This window comes from Neofelis nebulosa, chromosome 15 (genome assembly GCF_028018385.1).
Source record: "Neofelis nebulosa isolate mNeoNeb1 chromosome 15, mNeoNeb1.pri, whole genome shotgun sequence".
NCBI classification, from domain to species: Eukaryota; Metazoa; Chordata; class Mammalia; order Carnivora; family Felidae; genus Neofelis; species Neofelis nebulosa.
In genome coordinates this window covers 61741756-61761631 of record NC_080796.1, presented here as the reverse complement: position 1 = coordinate 61761631, position 19876 = coordinate 61741756, and the positions used below count along the sequence as shown (strand labels likewise).

The 19876-nt window shown below is 36.7% G+C and overlaps 1 protein-coding gene across 6 annotated transcripts in view; it reads right to left on the bottom strand.

Annotated features, from left to right (window-relative positions):
• Positions 1–19876, bottom strand: part of SPATA17 (spermatogenesis associated 17) — a 223884-nt gene that overhangs the window by 124053 nt on the left and 79955 nt on the right. The gene's annotated exons all lie outside the window — the stretch shown is intronic.

Here is a 19876-nt window from a genome sequence, read left to right as displayed (position 1 = left end):
TATACAAAAGTATTTAAGAAAACATAAGAGAAGGACATTAAGTCATTGTTTCTGTCTTCTGAGTATTAACTATGTATACATAGATTTAATCATACCATTCACTTACACAACTCAAATATGCAATGGTTGAACCAGTTTCAGGCACAAAGTATGCACTCAATAAATACATGTTTTAATGATTATGTATTATACAACCTATTTAATGGCAGCTCTTTTAAGTTCTTCACTTTAAAATAATAAACTGGTTTTTCTATTAGGTGTTGTACTTGCGTAGTGTCATATACCCTTAATGTTCTTTCATTGACTTGGTCACACACTGTATCAAACTAGTCCACTTACTTATTAGCACAGCGCCTGCTATGCAATAGAGGTTCAAGGGAGGTGTGTGCAACAAATGTTAAATTCAAGTATAGCAGATGTTCATTCTCTGAAAATTCAGTGGCGTTTGAGTATACAAACTGCATAGCAGTTTGACACTTGTTTCCTATATATACAAATGCATAACCATAAGGACAAGTTACATTTTAAAGGATAGTATGACTTGTTTGGTTTCTGTGTAGATACTCTAGACTAATGTAAAGAATGTATCCACTAAACCCATATAGTTTTTGCTATAATGTGCTTTTCTCTCATGTCACCATTATGTGCATACACTTTTCTGGTCACTATATTTACCTGACGGGATCAGCAGCTCCAAAGTAGTATCATTACCTTAGATTGCTGTCTTTGAAAAAACATCTTAAGAAGGGGCGCCTGGGTGGCGCAGTCGGTTAAGCGTCCGACTTCAGCCAGGTCACGATCTCGCGGTCCGTGAGTTCGAGCCCCGCGTCAGGCTCTGGGCTGACGGCTCGGAGCCTGGAGCCTGTTTCCGATACTGTGTCTCCCTCTCTCTCTGCCCCTCCCCCGTTCATGCTCTGTCTCTCTCTGTCCCAAAAATAAATAAATAAAAAACGTTGAAAAAAAAAAATCTTAAGAAAATTTTATATATATTTTAAAATTTTTAATGTTTTATTTTTTTTATTTTTATTTTTTTTTAAATTTATTTTTGGGACAGAGAGAGACAGAGCATGAACGGGGGAGGGGCAGAGAGAGAGGGAGACACAGAATCGGAAATAGGCTCCAGGCTCCGAGCCATCAGCCCAGAGCCTGACGCGGGGCTCGAACTCACGGACCGTGAGATCGTGACCTGGCTGAAGTCGGACGCTTAACCGACTGCGCCACCCAGGCGCCCCATAAAATTTTTAATGTTTTATTTATCTTTGAGAGAGAGAGAGAGACAGAGACAGAGTATGAGAGGGGGAGGGGCAGAGAAAGAGAGGGGGACACAGAATCTGAAGCAGGCTCCAGATGTGGAGCATGATGCTCGTGAACTTCAAGATCATGACCTGAGCCGAAGTCGGATGCTGAACCGACTGAGCCACCCAGGCGCCCCCCCAAATTTTGTATTTCCAGGCTAATACTTCAGTTCAGTGTTAACCTTTGTCCAAAACCGGTTGAGGCTACAGTCAGTGTCCTATCCCTAATGCCTCATTAATAACCTGGGACAATTCCCTCACAGTTCCTACCCACCTACCACATTGTTTCATAATTACCTTTGTCTGTATAGGTCTTCCCCAAACCAGCAGCTGGAGCACAGAGCTCTGTTAGGTATTTTTGTATCCCCACGGCCTAGTAGGGTACTTGGCACATAGTAGACATTCAAAAAAACGAATGCTAAATGTGGTTATCGAGAACAATGATGCACTATTCAGAAAGGCCCATGAAGCCTCTCTTTTACGCTTGTTTTCCAAAACCACATCAATATCTCAGCAAAATGTTTATCTTATCAACTTCTTACAAACAAATACAGATTATACTCTTCTTATCTTTCTTAACATATCAGTTTCCATGTGCTTTGAAACACGCTGTGAGCTAGAACTAAACTGTCATAGACCCATTGAGTCACCTCCAACTCAACTTTTCCTGTTATAGTTGAATTTTATTAGGTAACATGAAACCAATGCAAATATATTTAAATATCTTAAAAATATTTTTGAACTGGGTCTTCTTTGGGATTTTTCCCCTATATAATTTATACAAAAAAAAGGTATCGAAAATATTACGGGTAATCGTATAAACCATAGTTAATGTCATACTAACATTCTCTCATTATAATACTAAATATCAAATAAGGCAGACTCATAGACAGTTTAAATGATGTTAATTAAAGACAATATGTGCACATATACTTAAAATAGTTTTTAGCGTAATTTTTAAGTGGGTGATAATTTTTAAGATGATTTTCAGGGTGATTTTCTATGATGAGAATGTACCAACTATAATGAGAAAAAACACAATATTATATTAAAAGAATATTCTGACATAAAATATAACTAAATCTCTATAGCCTATGAGAAAGGAGAATGCCACTCTATTTCGTGATGATCTAGCTAATTTAAGTCTGTTAGTTTATCATTTTCACAACCTTGCAGATTAAAATTGTGAAATAGGTACAATTTAACCAGGCTATCATTTATCAGTTAAAAATATCTATCTACTTGAATAACTGCTATTAACTTTACCCCATTAGAAATCTTTTTTGGTCTCCTTCCACATTTGCATGCACATGTATACATAGGCTAGATGGGAAATGCAAATAGATCAGTAGACATGATAACTTTCCTAAATTATATTTTGCAACCTATATGGAGACCTCCTCATGTGTATTCTCTTTGCAATTTAAATCAAATATCGGTAGAAAATATATTTTAATTGAATTTAAAATGTATCATTGAAAATCTTCAAGGTGTCGGTTAGTTTAGAAATTAATTTAATACATTTGCTAACTTACGTCAATGAAAACAGTCCAGCCCTCCCTCGGTCCCTACAGCAAGCAAATACTCTATTTATTTATACTGATACAGTATTCATTTAACTATTACTTCTTTAAGTAAATAAAACAACCCTAACTTACTATTGTCTCAATTGGACACGCCATAATTTTGCAAGCCACTTGTGAACAATGGTTTGTTGTGGATTTTTAAAAAAATATTACTATGAGTCACAAAAGACAAGGTTAATCCTAAGGGACCGTGACATATTTTTCAGTTTTCACATTTTTCGCAACTTAGAAGGGCTACTGCCAAGCTAGCTTTTGGGACTTCATTTTCAGCAATAATTTTCTAGAGTGACCAACACTATGGGGAAATCTGTGCTAACTGTTTAAAAAAAAAAAAGCCTACAACTGAGTTATTTGCAGCACTGTCATGCTAACATTCAACTCAATAAGACCCAAGAAATCTCAGGAGAGGACTCTGCTAATAGCTTCTTACTGACCTCCTTGCATCAGGCTGGGCTGCTGACTGGTGGCCCAGTGGTGAATACGGCAAATGAGGTGTGAAAGCACTGATTTTTTTTAAAGGCTATGATTCTGACTCGTCAAAAGGAAAAAAAAAAAAAGGCAATGAGTTATATAATAGATATATATTTTTCTTGAATTCCCCCCTTCAGACCCTCCATCATGGGAACTTAAGCATGACCTGGAATATTAATTATGTCAGGTTGAGCAACGAGCAAATGTACCATTTGTTACCCAGTCACCCTTAGCATTACATTAATATTTTGAACCATTCCATATTTCTAACAACCTATCAGTTTCTCTTTTCTTCCCGGTTTTTATTCTTTATTAAGTATTGTGTGGGAAAGTACTTTAAAAAATGCAGTTGGTTTAAAAACAAATGGGTGGTAGATATGGAGCATCTACTGTTTTATTTCATGGAGAATGTTTTCACGGTCATCCCACTCATCCACAGGCCTTCATTTTGCCTGGGGGAAGCTCTATTCTAATTTTTGCTTCTTCTCTCTGTTATTGAGGTTTACTTTTTTAAAACACGTTTCTGTAAAATACAAAGAATTTGAAACATGACTGTGTACCCTTACGGCTTCCAAAGCAGAATGACCAGCGTTTCAATTTTGGATTCTGCCATCTGAGAAATAATAATTTCTCATAATTTCCAAGTAGCTGCTTACTCAGGAATGAACAGCTACTACGTACACAGGAGAGGTGGGAGGATTCAAGTTTTACTTCTGCGAGTGACTATTACACAGTGAAGGGAATTGCGGATTGCCACATAAAGGAACAAAATTAAAAGGTATTTTCTTGGACAAGGATTCAGAATTTGTGAGTACGGGGCGGGGGGGCTGCGGAAGATACACGGTTCTAGAAAGGGGGGCTGACTAAAATATGTTCAGGTTCTAAGATTTAATAAAAATGATTTTACAAATTAGACTCTAAGCCAGCCCAGAAGAGTAGTAAAGATCTCTAATAAGTAGGAAAGTAAAAGTGGGCCTGAGAACTGTGAATGAAGTATTTGCGAGGCTAAGGACTGCTGAATCAACACTGACCAGTGCACTTCATCATCATTATTGAGACATACTCGTGCCAGGAGATTTATAAAAATCCCACTCAGCAAATAATTGCCCTGCTGTTAGGAGATAGTCAGAGTGTTAACACACTGTCACAGTCCAATGTTTAGTAAGATATTCTACATTCAATTACTCTTGCTGAGAACTAAAAGGAAACATGGTCATTTCTCAGCTACTACAGTTATGCTTCCACATGCATTTCAGACAATAGTCATGTTACCCGTCAGACACGGTAGCCCAGAAGGAATAAGAATTTCATGGAAACATTTGGTATTCGCAAAGACTAGACTTGGTAGAAAACTTGTCTATATAAAGCAATATGAAAAAAAATGACTAACGACATATCCCTTTCTGTTACTTCAGTTAAGGAGAATTTTTAAGTTTTGAGTCAAAGTACAGAGTGGGGTCGTGTAAAATGGAGACCCCAGATGTAGCTGGCTTCATTAGTTTAACAAATGATATTTATAAATCATGTGGATTCTGTAATTGTTATTATTATATATTAAAATGCTTTCATTAAATATTGAATAAGACAAAGAAATTTAAATAAAATCCCGTCCTCTATATACTAATTCAATTCAATAAATATTTAGCAGCTACTAACTTAGAAACACTTTACTGGATCTAAGGTGGGTACAGATGAATAAAAAGAGATGACTCCCAACAAGCCACTCTCACTGGTGGGGGAGGGAGGGTTAGGAGAGTGATTTTGTGGCTGACGATGACATACCCAGCCTATAGTAAGTATCCTCTAATGACTGTTGTAGAAGAGGTACACACCAGAGATTATGGGAAAGGTATTTATCTTTTAGAAAATTCTGTGTAAAAAGTATCTGGCTTTGTTCTAAAGATAGGTAGAATTTTGGTAATGAAAAGAAGGGAAGTAAGGCATTCCAGGCTAAGCGAAGGGTAAAAATAAAGACAAACGTATTTGTGGGAAAACACAGAGCGGTTGTTCAGTGAACATCATATTGGCCAGTTTAAGCATGAAGCTATAGTCAGAGATGAGGTTGTAAAGATAAACCGGGGCCAAACTCTAGAAGGCTGCAAGTTACACTTACTTTTTACATAAATGGGACTCTATTGATTTTCACATTCTCCTTTAGAAGGTAAACTCGGGAGGAAGTCTTAAGCACGCCCTACTAGTACATGAAGTCTACAGAAACACACTTCATGGAAACACTGGTGAAAACCACAATATTATAAAGAGACAGAGCTAGCATCAGATATGGCAGGGACATTGGAATTATCAGAACAGAAATTTAAAACAACTATGATTAATATGTTAAGGGAACTAGTGGATAAAGTAGTTAGCAGACACGAACAGGTAGGCAATGAAAACACAGACATGGAAATTCTAAGAAAGAATAAAAAAGAAATGCCGGGGATCAAAAATATGGTAACAGAAATGAAGACTGCTTTTGGTGGATTTAGTTGTAGACAGGACATGGCTGAGGAAGGAATCTCTGAACTTGAGGATATGTCAACAGAAACTTCCAAAATGGAAAGGCAAAGAAAAAAATGTCTGATACAAATATAACAAGAATATCCAAGAAATGTAGGATAACAAAAGGTATAACATCACATCATGGGAACATCCAGAAGAAGGAAGAGAGAAAGGAGCAGAAGACATATGTGAAGTAATGGTGACTGAAGCTTTTCCCAAATTAATATCATACATCCAATCACAGATCCAAGAAGCTCAGAAAACACCAAGTGAAATAAATGGCAAACAAACGCATAAACAAACATATACCTGGGCCCATCATACTTAAAATCTTATAAGAAGCAGAGGTGATAAGCACCTTACCTTCAGAGGAACAAATATAAGAATTACATTCAACTTCTCTTCAGAAACCCTGCAAGTGAGAGTAGAGTAGAATAGAATACACCACCCAGACTGAACCCTAATGTAAACTATGGACTTCGGGTAATAACGATGTGTGGGTGTAGACAGTATATGGCAACTTCCTGACCAAATGTGTTGTGAACCCCAAACTGCTCAAATTTTAAAAAGCCTATTAAGAATAGTTAAGCCTATGCTTAGCCTATAACACAACAATTCCATCCTTGGGAATCTGTACAAGACAGATGAAAAAAAATATGCCCACACAAAGACCTGCATGCAAATGTTTACAGCAGGATTATTCATTGATGCCAAAATTGAAATGAAACAATACAAATGTTCATCCACAGATTATTAACTGAATATAGTTTTCTGGAGAACAGAACACTATCAACAATAAAGAGAAAGGAAATACTGATGTGTGCTATAGCATGGAAGAATCTCAAGAACATTATTCTAAATAAAAGGAGTTAGACACAATACCACATATTATATAATTTCATTTGTATAAAATGGTCCAGAAAAGCAAATGTAGATTAAGACATGGGTATAGACACAGGGTATATAGGAAATCTCTGTACCATTTGCTCCATTCTGCTGTGAACCTAAAATTGCTCTAAAACAATCTATTACAAAAAAAGCAAATGGTGCCATCAGCTCTGTGTCTTAAGCCAAAAACCAGAGAATCACCTTTGATGATGCATGGTCTTCCCCTGTCCCTTATAGCCAACCCAGCAACAAGTTCTATTCATGCTACCTCCAAATTCTATCTTGAATCCATAGGCATCTATTTAGGCCCACAGCCAACACCTTTATTCAAGCAACCTTATTTACCAAAGTGCTTCAAACTGAAATTTAGCTCTTCTCCATCTGTTCAGCTTTGAACCCCACTTACCTTCAGGGGAAGCCAAAGCAATAATTAAAACGATTATTTTAGCCCCTAAAAAACTATGTGTATTTTTAATGCACTTAAAAATTCTAACAAATTCTGAACAAAGTCCCTTTTTTCTGTTCCAACCTCTTTTAAGTCACGCTTTCTATCCCTCACTGTCTCCCATCCACATTGGTTTTCATTTCCTCACAACATGCCAGGCTACTCCATGACTCAAATTCACAAAATGTTTTTCCTATCTGCTTATTTGCCTGGCCAAAGTATACTCATCCCTAAGAATTCATATTAAATCTCACTTGTTTGGAAAGACCTCTTGTCACCCCCCCCCCCCCATATACTTTGTCCTGTTATATTTTTTCTCCCTCTCAAAATCTTCTGTTCATTTTCTTCCTGGAACTTACAACTTCTAATTGTACACATATATGACTTTGTTTTTTGATGTTTATCTCCCCAATTATCTAGAATTTAAGCTCCATCGGGGCAAGAACTATGTCCATTTTATCGGCCTCTGTGTACTTAAGTTTGTGGTTCTCAAATCTGGCAACATAGGACAGTTATTTGGGGAACCTGATAAATACTATGTCCAAGGCCCAACCTAGACCAACTCAACCAGAATCTTTGAAGCAGTCTGGGCATTAGTTGAGTTTAATTCTGTGTTTTAAAGCTGATGTGCAGCCAGAATTGAGAACCCTGACTTATAGCCTATCTTAATATCTGGCTCAGAGCAGACCATCAATCCATATTTATCTGAATAAGGAATATAGACCAGCAGTCTGGGAAAATGCGAAGACCGTTTATTGAAAGGTAAGAAGAAAGAGCAGTGGAAATATAAGAATGACATGGACAGGGAGCATTCTACAGAACCAGAACCAGAGGACATTGATAATACGTTTATTAAGAAGAACGTAAGAGAATGTGGACTTACAGAAAAACTTGGGCTTAGATCCCAGGCAGAGAAGGTGGAAAGAGGGGACAGTCAGGCAGGGATATTACTACCTGTTTTGGAGTTATTCGAATTGAGCTTCCCCCAAATCCAGGTTGAAAGGTCCAGTGTAGAGCTGGAAGAGTAGGTCCGGAACTCGGGAAAAAGGTCATAGGCGGCAAATGGAGTTGTTTTCTGAATTGAAATAGCTGAATGTATGAAAATGAATGGGGTCACTGAGGGAGAGCATGTGGGGAATTCAGGGGGACGGTCTTAGGAGTGTGCACATGTAAGAGATGAGTAGGCGAGGAGAAGCCCATGAAGGACACTCAAAAGAGCAAACGGCGAGGGAGGAGAGGCAGGACGCAAGGGAGAAGACGGTTCCGTGAAGGAGGTCAGCAGTGTCAGAGGCTCGGGAGAGGTGGAACAGCATGGGGACAAAGAATGCACCACTGGCATGGTAATTAGAAGGTGACAGGTGACCTCCACAGAAGCAAACTGTTCTTGTGGCACCAATCACATCGTAATTCATTGAATGTCAGGAAAGAAAAAGAAGTAGAGACTGATTTGAGTCTTTTAAATATAGGAATATTATCATGACTCAGAAAATTGTGGGACTAAAAGAACATTTTTCCCCCAGTCAGGATTTCCCTTTATATTGCATTTTGAAAGAATTTCTGAGAGAAGATTCCACGTAAAAGGCTTTCTGGGAAATCTTTCCCACTAAACAATCCTTTTGTCTTTTTCTCTGTAAATGTCAGGTCACTATTCTACTAATCCCTGTAAGGAGTGGATGAAAGTTGCTTATTTTCTTGCTTAGGAAAATTTTCTAGGCCTGCTCCTTTTCCTAACACATAGAAACTCCCTTCCCCACCTCCAAAAAAACCAAACAAACAAACAAAAAAAAACCAGCTTCATTTACTTCCTCCCCTCCTTGATCTGCTACCTTGGCACTCTCTCCAGATTTGGCTTTGATTCCTGCTTTTCCATGTGAGTCACAGCATTGAAAGTTTATAAATAATTATAAAATACTGGAATTAGTATTGATACGGATATATAACCATACTGAGAATAGACTATTCTGTGGGGTTAGGATGGCTGGTATTTAAGACGTGTGAAGGAAGACAAGGAATGTGCCTGGTGTGTAAGATAAAGGAAGGCATTCCTAGAACACAAACATTTGCAAAGGAATAGGAACTTTAAGTGACTTTGATATTAAAGAACTATAAATAGCCCTATATAATGTCAGAGTAAACAGATACACAAGAATTACTGAAGAAGACTGAGAAGAAATGATGAAAGAGTAGAAGAAAAAGCTGATCGTAAGGTCATCAAGGCCAACGCAACTTTGAATATCTCAGGTGTGATGAGCCAGGTGCAAAACTCCCAAAGGTTGGTGGATTTAAAATTAGGAGACTCCTGGGTGACCTCACCAAAAATTATTCTGAATAGTGCAGTGCAAGTGGAAACCGAATTCCGCAACGATTGGAAAATTTCCTATTGCAATGTCTCAAACACCCAATTTCTACATGTTCTGCGCTGGCTTATTATACATACCAGTAAAGTATGAATGACCTAAGAAAAATAGTAAAGGATGTTCCACCACCCACCCCAAACCTTCCATGGTATACCATTTCCACCCCCCTCAGAAACCTATTATTTTCTCTTGCCCAGTTCTTCATTTTTTTTTTTTAATGCTTATTTATTTATTTTTGAGAGACAGAATACAAGTAGGGGAAAGGGAGAGAGAGGGAGACACAGAATCCAAAGTAGGCTCCAGGCTCTGAGCTGTCAGCACAGAGTCCGATGTGGGGCTTGAACCCATGAACCTTGAGATCACGACCTGAGCCGCAGTCAGATGCTTAATGGACTGAGCCACCCAAGTGCCCCCCCCCACCTTTGCTCAGTTCTACACACGATTTAATTTAAAAATGATTGCAGGGGCGTCTGAGTGGCTCAGTCAGTTGAGTGTCCGACTTCAGCTCAGGTCATGATCTCAAGGTTCGTGGGTTCGAGCCCCACATCCGGGCTCTGTGCTGACAGTTTAGAGCCTGGAGCCTGCTTTGGATTCTGTGTTTCTCTCTCTCTCTGCCTCCCCCACTCATGCACTGGCTCTCTCAAAAATAAACATTAAAAACTGAAAAAAATAAATAAAAATAAAAATGATTTCATAGTTTGGGTTTAAAAGATGACTTTCAAGACAATTATTTGCTAAAAGAAAAATACAGAAACCGTCAACAGGATTGAAAACTTTCTTTTGTTAAAGAAAATGTACTAATAGAAAGGAGCATTTGTCAAACTATATTCCCAGTGTTATCTGGGGCTCTGTAAGAAACTGATTTCCCAAGAGTCTTTGAAGAAAGATTTCTTAAGCAAACAGGAGGAAGCCATTTTAAGTTTTATCAAAAGTATAGGATTGACTGCCTCATGGGGAAATGCTATGTTGCCTTAATCTGGTTGGCTACAATCTTGTGACCAGATCTCAAAGACCACCTCATTTTCAGACTACTGTGCTCTCACACAGTCTTTTTCTGTAGACCTGTGGCTTCCTGTATGGAAATTATTAATTAGTGCCTATTAGGTACAGATTATACCTGCCACTTTGTGATAATTGAGCTGAGTGATTAGGAGTTTTTCACTTTTCTGTGTTACCCTTAAATAAAAACTTTATCTTTTTTGGGTTATCTTTTGCTTTCCTGTTTTGTTCTGACCTCCTTGGTGGTAGGGAGCCCAGAAAATTACACAATGCTTCACAACTGTGCTATCTTTTATCTCAACTCAAACTGTAAGACCCTCTCGCGGTAACACAATTTGGCCACAAACACAATTAAAGGGAAAGTGATTTAATCAGAGGAAGTTGGCCAACACAATATTTTGATCAAAAAAACTGATCTCGTGTAAAATGAATAAAGTCTAATCTCTGGCGTTGGGGTGTACTACTGAGTTGTTTCACAAGTTGTTATGTGGGCTTTTTGTCATTTCATTCCTCACTTCAAAAATATGAAGAATACCTCCCTTGTACTTTTTAACCCATTACTTCATTTCAGTCTATTATATCATTACTGTGCTAATGAAAATAAAGAACAGGTGCAGCAACTTGAATTTCTCTACAATAAGAGATAATTGGATCAAACACCTATTTATCTATTTGGTTTTTGGTCAAAATGCTCATGCTCAAATAATTATCTGCCAAATTAATCCCAGCTCTCCTTTATGTTCTCTTTTATACTCATCTTCAACTACCGTTATTTCTTTTCCCAACAATTCTGAGCCCTTGACTGTAATCCTTTCAACCTTGCCCTGTGAAATCCCTCTCCCATCTATGCTAAACAACTTCTCTTTGCACCCAAAACTTTTTCAATAAATATATTCTCTACCTTCTTTTTTTTTTTTTTCTTTTTTATTACAACTGGAACTTCCTTTGCAGGCCCACTGAACAAAGCATTTTAGAACTCCCCTGTATCATAGTGACCAGGGAGAGATTTGCATTTTCTTAGTTCACAATGTCACTTTCAAACCAGTACTCATTGACCTTCTTGAAATATACATATGCAATCTTTTGTCCTTCCTTGCAGTTATCATTTGCCCATATTCATGATAGCCACTGGCACTTAGTTCAGTCTTCCTTTCTACTATGTGATGGGGGATAATTTTAGGTATGTCATGCATAGGTGGGGGACCCATCCCAACAGCATAGATTCATGGTTCTTCGACTCCTTCAACTTCACTGACCTTCACCTTTACACACTAGTACTGAGATCAAGAGTGAGATGTCAAGGGGCGCCTGGGTGGCGCAGTCGGTTAAGCGTCCGACTTCAGCCAGGTCACGATCTCGCGGTCCGTGAGTTCGAGCCCCGCGTCAGGCTCTGGGCTGATGGCTCGGAGCCTGGAGCCTGTTTCCGATTCTGTGTCTCCCTCTCTCTCTGCCCCTCCCCCGTTCATGCTCTGTCTCTCTCTGTCCCAAAAATAAATAAAAAACATTAAAAAAAAAAAAAGAGTGAGATGTCAAAACCATTTGTATTCTTAACAGATATCTCCTCATCTCAAATCAGAGGATCATAAGACAATGTGTAGTGGTGTTGAATAGGACATCTATTGTTTCAGAATTTCAGCTGATGCCTCAAAGGCAAAAATACTTAAAAGATGATATAAGTACTCACCCTTATTCCTTTCCTCATGGCTCTTTTCCCAACAAGACAAACACAGTGCCCAGCAGCTATCCAGATGTACCCATGAAGGCTTGCCTGTCTTCCTGTGAGGGAGCCCTGCATCTTAGACTCTTGCCTCTCACCTCCTGATGCTTAAAGAAACTGATAGGCTAATTCACACAAAGCATAAAAAGGTAATAATACTGAATATATTGTCTAGTAGTTATCTTCAAATAAATAGAAATTTAAAGATATGATTTCAGCCATCATCCAGGAAAATAATGTTGAACTAGGACCTTTTTCAGTCCTTTTTAAACCATACCATAAAGAGAGAGTATGGTTTTGAAAACAGCCACATCTTAGTTTGAATTTCACTTTCACCCTGTCTAGTTATGTAACTTGGCTTATTTGGGGACATAAAAGGTTTTTTAAAGAGTTAGCTTCCCTTTTGCCTTTTCTTTGAATATAGGATTTGCCATTTTAAACACCACCTAGGGGGCACCTAGGTGGCTCAGTGGGTTGAGAATCCGATGATCTCAGGTCATGATCTTACAGTTCATGGGATCAAGCCTCGCATTGGGCTCTGTGCTAACAGTGTGGAGCCTGCTTGGGACTCTCTCTTTCCCTCTCTCTGCCCCTCCCCTGCTCATGCTTGCTCTGCCTGTCTGTCTCTCTCTCTCTCTCTCTCAAAATAAATAAGCATCTAAAAAAATTAAAAAACACATGAAATATTCTACCAAATATAGGCATCAGTTACTAAAAATCATTACATGTGTCAAGATGATTGTTTTATTTATAGTTTTTATTTAATTCAGAGAAGAAATAGTGAATGAGACTGAAATAAAAGCTTCCTTTCTTGTTTTGAATGTGAAAAGTATTGTAAATCTGAATTAGGACTCTTATTAGAAATAGCATAGCATGACTCTGATATTAGAAATCGGGGACATTACAGTGACACAGTTGCTCTCCTTTGTGAATTTGCCTACTTTAGAGGGAAGTAGATGTAACCATAATGCCAATGGTAAGTGTTATATTTAGACATGGAGATAAAAAGCAACAGCTGTGCCTTGTGAGGTCAGGGAAGGCCCTACAACAATTTTAGCATTCGGATAATTGTTGACAGAGCAGCTGATTTTTGTGTGGATATAGAAAGAAATAAACCAGGTAAAATAAATTGAATCATTTTAATGATGTTAATTTAAGACTAATTCAGATGATCATAAATTAACTTATGCATGTAGAGCATAAGCATAAATAATAAGTATGAGCACAACAAAATTATATTATCTTAATGATTCACAATTTATTTCAAAGAGATACTAAAACTGAAATTATATGCATACATATATATACATGTATTAATTTAAAAGTATATGGAAAACAAAGCTGAATAAATTTAAGAGAAAAATATTTCTCAACTCATTAAGGGGACTAAAACTACCAGAATGCTTTACATTATATGAACACCTTGAAAATGTAACTTTTCTCTAAACTGAGAGAGGTCATATCCTTTCGGCAAGACTTTCCTTTCCATATGACAACAGCAATTGAGACCTGCAGTTTATTTATTTTAGGCCAAGAGATATTAACAGATTAAGATTTAAAAACAAATTCTTTCTCTTTTCTCCTTTCTTCACACCTTCCTTCCATTTTCTCACCTTTTATTTTACTGTCTGCTGCAATATTGTATAGAAAACATGACTCCTTTTTGAGTGAAATACTTTCAACTGTCAAAAAATACATAGAAAAACCAATTGACAAGACTATTTAATAGAAAATATGCTACTTTATACTAACATGCTTAAAGCCACATTTGTCACAGCAAAATGAAGCTAAATTTTAATATATATATATATTTTTAAAGGTTTTTTTTTAACGTTTTATTTATTTTTGAGAGAGGGACAGACAGAGCATGAACAGGGGAGGGTCAGAGAGAGGGAGACACAGAATCTAAAACAGGCTCCAGGCTCTGAGCTGTCAGCACAGAGCCTGACGTGGGGCTTGAACTCACAGACTGCGAGATCATGACCTGGGCCGAAGTCAGCTCCTTAACTGACTGAGCCACCCAGGCGCCCCTAAATTTTAATATATATTTTTGAACAAACAATTGTACTTCCTCTTTGGTTATGTTTCTTTTGTGATTATAATAAATATATAAAATATGGTACAAACTTCCTATGTCTTTTAAAATATTTACCTACTAGGGGCGCCTGGATGACTCAGTCGGTTGAGTGTCTGACTTCGGCTCAGGTCATGATCTCACGGTTTCTGAGTTCGAGCCCTGCATCGGGCTCTGTGCTGACAGCTCAGAGCCTGGAGCCTGCTCCGGATTCTGTGTCTCCTTCCCTCTCTGCCCTTCCCACACTTGTGCTCGGTTGTTGTCTCTCTCTCAAAAAAAGTTTTTTTTTTAATTAAAAAAAAATAAATATATATATCTATATATCTATATAGATATATAGAAAATCTATATATCTATATAGATATATAGAAAATCTATATATCTATATAGATATATAGAAAATCTATATATCTATATAGATATATAGAAAATCTATATATCTATATAGATATATAGAAAATCTATATATCTATATAGATATATATATATATATATATTTCTATAGATATATATATAGAAATATATATATATTTCTATATATATAGAAAATATATATATCTATATATAGATATATAGATATATATATTTCCCTACTTTATACTGTATAAAATCTCAAGGTCATAAATGATTTCTTGTGTTGGACTATATCTTAATTTACACTCCAATGTTAAGAAATACTCATGTTTTTAATAGTGACATTAATGATCAAATAAGCTACATTAGTCAATGTTTGATTATTTTGACCACTGACTTAGTTAAGAGTTCATTTTAAGAAAACATTTGACAATATAAACTCTCTCCTTACGTCCCTAGTTTTAATACAAAGGAATGTTTTTGACTGTAGGGTACAGGGCTGGGGAAGGAGATATAAAGAAGATTAAAGGAAGAAGAAGGGAAGAAAGAAGATGGAGTAATCCAAAGCCTGAGATTTTAAAATTTGGTTACTAGATATTCAGCTGAAATATTTCTAAAGTTTTCCAATCCAGAAGAGTGAATTCAATGTCAAGAGTGTAGGGAGAGCAGGGCTTATCTATACGAAGCTATTCTTTTGGACTTGCAGGAGAGCTAAGATAAATCATGAGCTGACGAACAGTGACAAAATCTACCTCTTCATTATTTATCCATTATAACAGAATCTAACTTCCAATTGGTCTCATTCTAAAATATTTCTGAAGTTTCTTAAGAAACTTAAGAAAAATAGTCATACTAATAATAGGAGTAAATCCTCAAATCTACCAAACTATTATAACCTTATTAGATCTAGTTAAAGCCATGGTATACCTTCCTTGTATTTCTAAGTTTTAGATTTCATGGTATTATAAGTAGTGATAGCAAAAGGAACCAGAAAAACTCAGTCTTTTTTAATCAGTGAAGAAGTTGAAAAAAGTGATTATAATTAACTTACCAACAACATTAATTTAATATGAAAGCAATAGAAATAAGCATACACCAGTTAACTGTGCAAAATTTTTGCATACAATTTAAAATATGGTGTGCCAGAGTATAAAAGGTAAGTAAAGGAACATTTTACATTAAAATAGGAAATGGGAAATACTTTTGTTACAAATGTTTTCTAATTCTTTTCTGACTTTTGAATTTCCTATTAAAGATTTGAAATTTTATACAAACCTGTATTTGTGTATGTATATACACAGATGCCTATATAACACACATATATACATAGGTGTGTATATATAGGTTATTTTTTAATACCTAGGATTGGGAGTAGAACTCTCTCTACTCCATAGCTAATACGTTAAAAATTTGCCCAGTCACTGGATGGAAATAAACAGATCCTGAGTTTGATGTCCAAAAAACACATAATAAATAGAGAACTAAAGAAAATCAGGTGCCTCAAATTTATGGGCAGGATTAAAATAATAGTGTTCTTTGAAATGTCTGAATGCTAGATTAGAAATCTGATATGCAGATGATTATTTATATAAAATTAAATTAAATTAAAAGTTAAAACTTATTTGAGCAAGTTTAACACAGTACAAAAATATAGTCCAACTAGAGGTGAAGTAACAGTTAAGTTGATTCAGCTTAATTTCTGGGGCCCTCATTTTCACAGGCTCTTTCCAAGACAGAAGGAGGGAGTCTGGCAATGTGCTCACCTGGTTATGTTTTGTTGTAAAGTCTGTGAAAGTAAAGTATAAGTTCATTCCACTGTTTCTTATACTCTGACTTACCCTCTATCACACCTGGGTTGGGTGGCACAAGAGTGGCTATGGGCATGCTGGAGACTGAGCAAGAAAAAAACTAAGGTGGGTATATATTTTATTTAGGTTTTGCTGGATATATTTATGTTTTTTTCCCTGTTACTTCCAAGTATGTTAATTTTTTTTTTTTTTTTTTTTTTTTTAGGAATCCCAATGTAAGAATAACTTTCAGGAATATTCCTGAAACCACTGGGCAGACTCACCTGCATCATGAAAAAAGGTACAGGACCAGAGACTACACAGCAGTATGAACACCCTAACGTGTCTGGCCTGACATGCACCCTGATGTTTACAGCAGCGGTATCAACAACAGCCAAATTATGGAAAGAGCCCAAATCCCCACCAACTTATTAATGGATAAAGAAGTCATGACATATATATACAATGGAATATTACTCAGCCATCAAAAAGAATGAAATCCTCCCATTTGCAACAACATGGGTTGACCTACAGTGCATTAAGTTAGTCAAAGACAAATACCATATGATTTCACTCATATGTGGAATTTAAGAAACAAAACAGATGAACATAGAGGAAGGGGGAAAAAAGAAAGGAGGCAAACCATAAGACACTTAACTATATAGAAAAAACTGAGGGTTGATGGAGGAGGGGGGGGTGAGAGATGGGCTAAATGGGTGACAGACATTAAGGAGGGCCCTTGTTGGGAGGAGCACTGGGTGTTATACGTAAGCGATGAATTACTAAATTCTATTCCTGAAACAGTATTACACTATATGGTAGCTAACTAGAATTTAAATAAAAGCTTGAAAAAAAACCAGAAAAACAAAACAACAATAATAACAACAGAAGGGAAGGAAGGAAGAAAGTAAGGAAGGAAGGAGAGAAGGAAGGAAGGAAAGAAGGAAGGAAGGAGGAAAAAAGGAAGGAAAGAAGGAAGGAAGGAAGAGAGGAAGGAGAGGAAGGAAGGGAGAAATAGAGGCAGGGTCTGGAGCCGAAGTATGTGGTTAATGGAAGAGAAGTGGGTTTTTCTCAAATGGAGAATTTGATTCTCATCATTTCCTATACAAAACAGAAGATCTCTCCTTTCAAAAATATACTCAATAGAGGCACATGGGTGGCTCAGATGGTTAAGCATCCTACCCTTGATTTTAGCTCAGGTCATAATTTCACAGTTTGTGGGTTCGAGCCCCGCATTGGGCTCTGTGCTGACAGTGTGGAGCCTGGCTGAGATTTTCTCTCTCTCTCTGCAATGTCCCCCCCCCCCAACTTGCTCTCTCTCTCAAAAATAAATAAATAAACATTTAAAAATATACATTCAATAATGCAGCATATGCAAATGGAAACACATCATTTACCTTCTTATAGTAATAAAAACTTTAGATCAGTGTTCCTACAAAAGGGAATGAGTAAATTTCATTTACTCACTACAGAATATAACAAAGTCACTGTCAAATAAAGAAGCAATCAAAGAGTATGAAACCAAAATATGGTGAGCAAATATTAGAGAGCTATCAAGTGGTTAATACAACGACTGCAATATTTAGATTTTGAGTTGTGAGGTATTCTCAGATGTTAAAATTTGAAATGTGCTTGAAATATTCACTCATCATAAAAAATATTCATCCTCCTGTATTTTGTAACTTTGTACACTTCTTGTTTCAAGGTAGATCCCAACATCTTATAAGCTTCAGGCCCCACAGCACATGAATCTGCCCCTGGTCACATGCACAGGAGAGGTATACAGTGTCTTTTGCTAAAGAATATTTTTGAAAATAAGTTTTAGAATGTAGCATGCTGGAAAGAGGAAAATACATATAAGAAGAGTAGCACAGGCACTTTTCTGAGTGGTCTCACTTTACATTAATTTTTATTTTTATTTTTGTCTCCATTTCTTAGATGCACAGTGGCTGAACGGTGGCAGGGAGAAGAGTAGGGGCACACACTTATTTGGGGACACACTTTTTTTTTTAACCACTTGCTTTGTCTCTTCAAAGAGTACTGACAATGGACAATAATCTTATCTCTTTCATACATTACAGGATAATAAAAACGATAATGTTAAAGAGGGGGGAAATAAAATGTAAAAGTTAATAGCTAATTCATTCGCCATGCTAGTTCAGTCCTTGGCCTTTTCTGAAGAGAGAACTGCCAATAGCAACAAATTATGTGATGGTTTTGTGATGTGGACGGTTCACTTGGGACCAAGAGAAAATGACCAAACTTGAGGACCTGCCTCTTAAACTATGGATCCAAAGACCGTCGGGTCAGATCTTTATTCACTGCATAGTCTTCTTGAAAGAATAAATCTGCCCAGTGTCTAGAGGAAAAATGACTACCAAACAATAGTCTTTTAGTCACCAGAATGATAATTGCTACTTTCATACAATACTGTGGGGATAAATATAATAAAAGTGCTTTGAGCTGTTCACAGAAAGGCGCCAGAGAAATCTGTATTATGTTCTCGCTTGCTTCTCTCAATCTTTGATATGCAGGCCCTAGCTTTTCTCTTTGTCCGTAAACTCATTCAAATCAATTTTCTTCTAAGTACTAAAACATTTCAGAGAAAGGGTAAAAAGAGAGTTCAATGAATTGAGGGTAACTCAAGGAAAATGTACACTCAGAATGCTAGTGTTTTGAGGGATAAAGAGACAGTCATAAACCTAGGGTAGAATTCCAAGTAGAGTTTACTTACGTGAATCACATATAGACACAGACATAGAACCACGAACTCAATTTTCACTGTGGCTGTACTGTACTGAGGATGCCCCAACATCAGAGTTTAAATAAAATATTACATAACCTTGAGCAAGTTGCTTCATCTTCTAGACCAACTTTCTTTAATCTGTTAACAGAAAGAGCTAGAAAACTAATCTATAAAGACTCCTTGCTGCTCTAGTATATTGCAATGAAAGGTCCTGTCCTCTGTCAGTGTGAGTTCCTATTTTTATATTTTTCTCCATGGAAACATACAAACTACTGGGAAGTTTGCAAAAAAAAAAAAAATCAAAATCAGATCCTTCATGTAAGACTTGTGAGTGTACTACTCCATACTTCCCTAATTCTCACTTTTACTGCCAGACCTTTTCAACTCCAATAGAAATGAGTCAAAACTAGGGATGAATAATTTAAGAATTAAGAATTCATTGTTGAGAATGCTGTGTGATTAAGAAAGAAATAAGAGGTATCTAGAATGAAATAGTTAACTAGGGACACTAAAGAGCAGTGATGCTAAACAAAATGGCAAAATTGTTAAGTTTCTTTTATATGTGCTAATTTTCTTTTCAGTGCCTTAAATACATATTTTTCTCCCCAGAAAGTGCATGGAGTCATCATATATCTTAGCATCTCTAGATCTCTTCGTT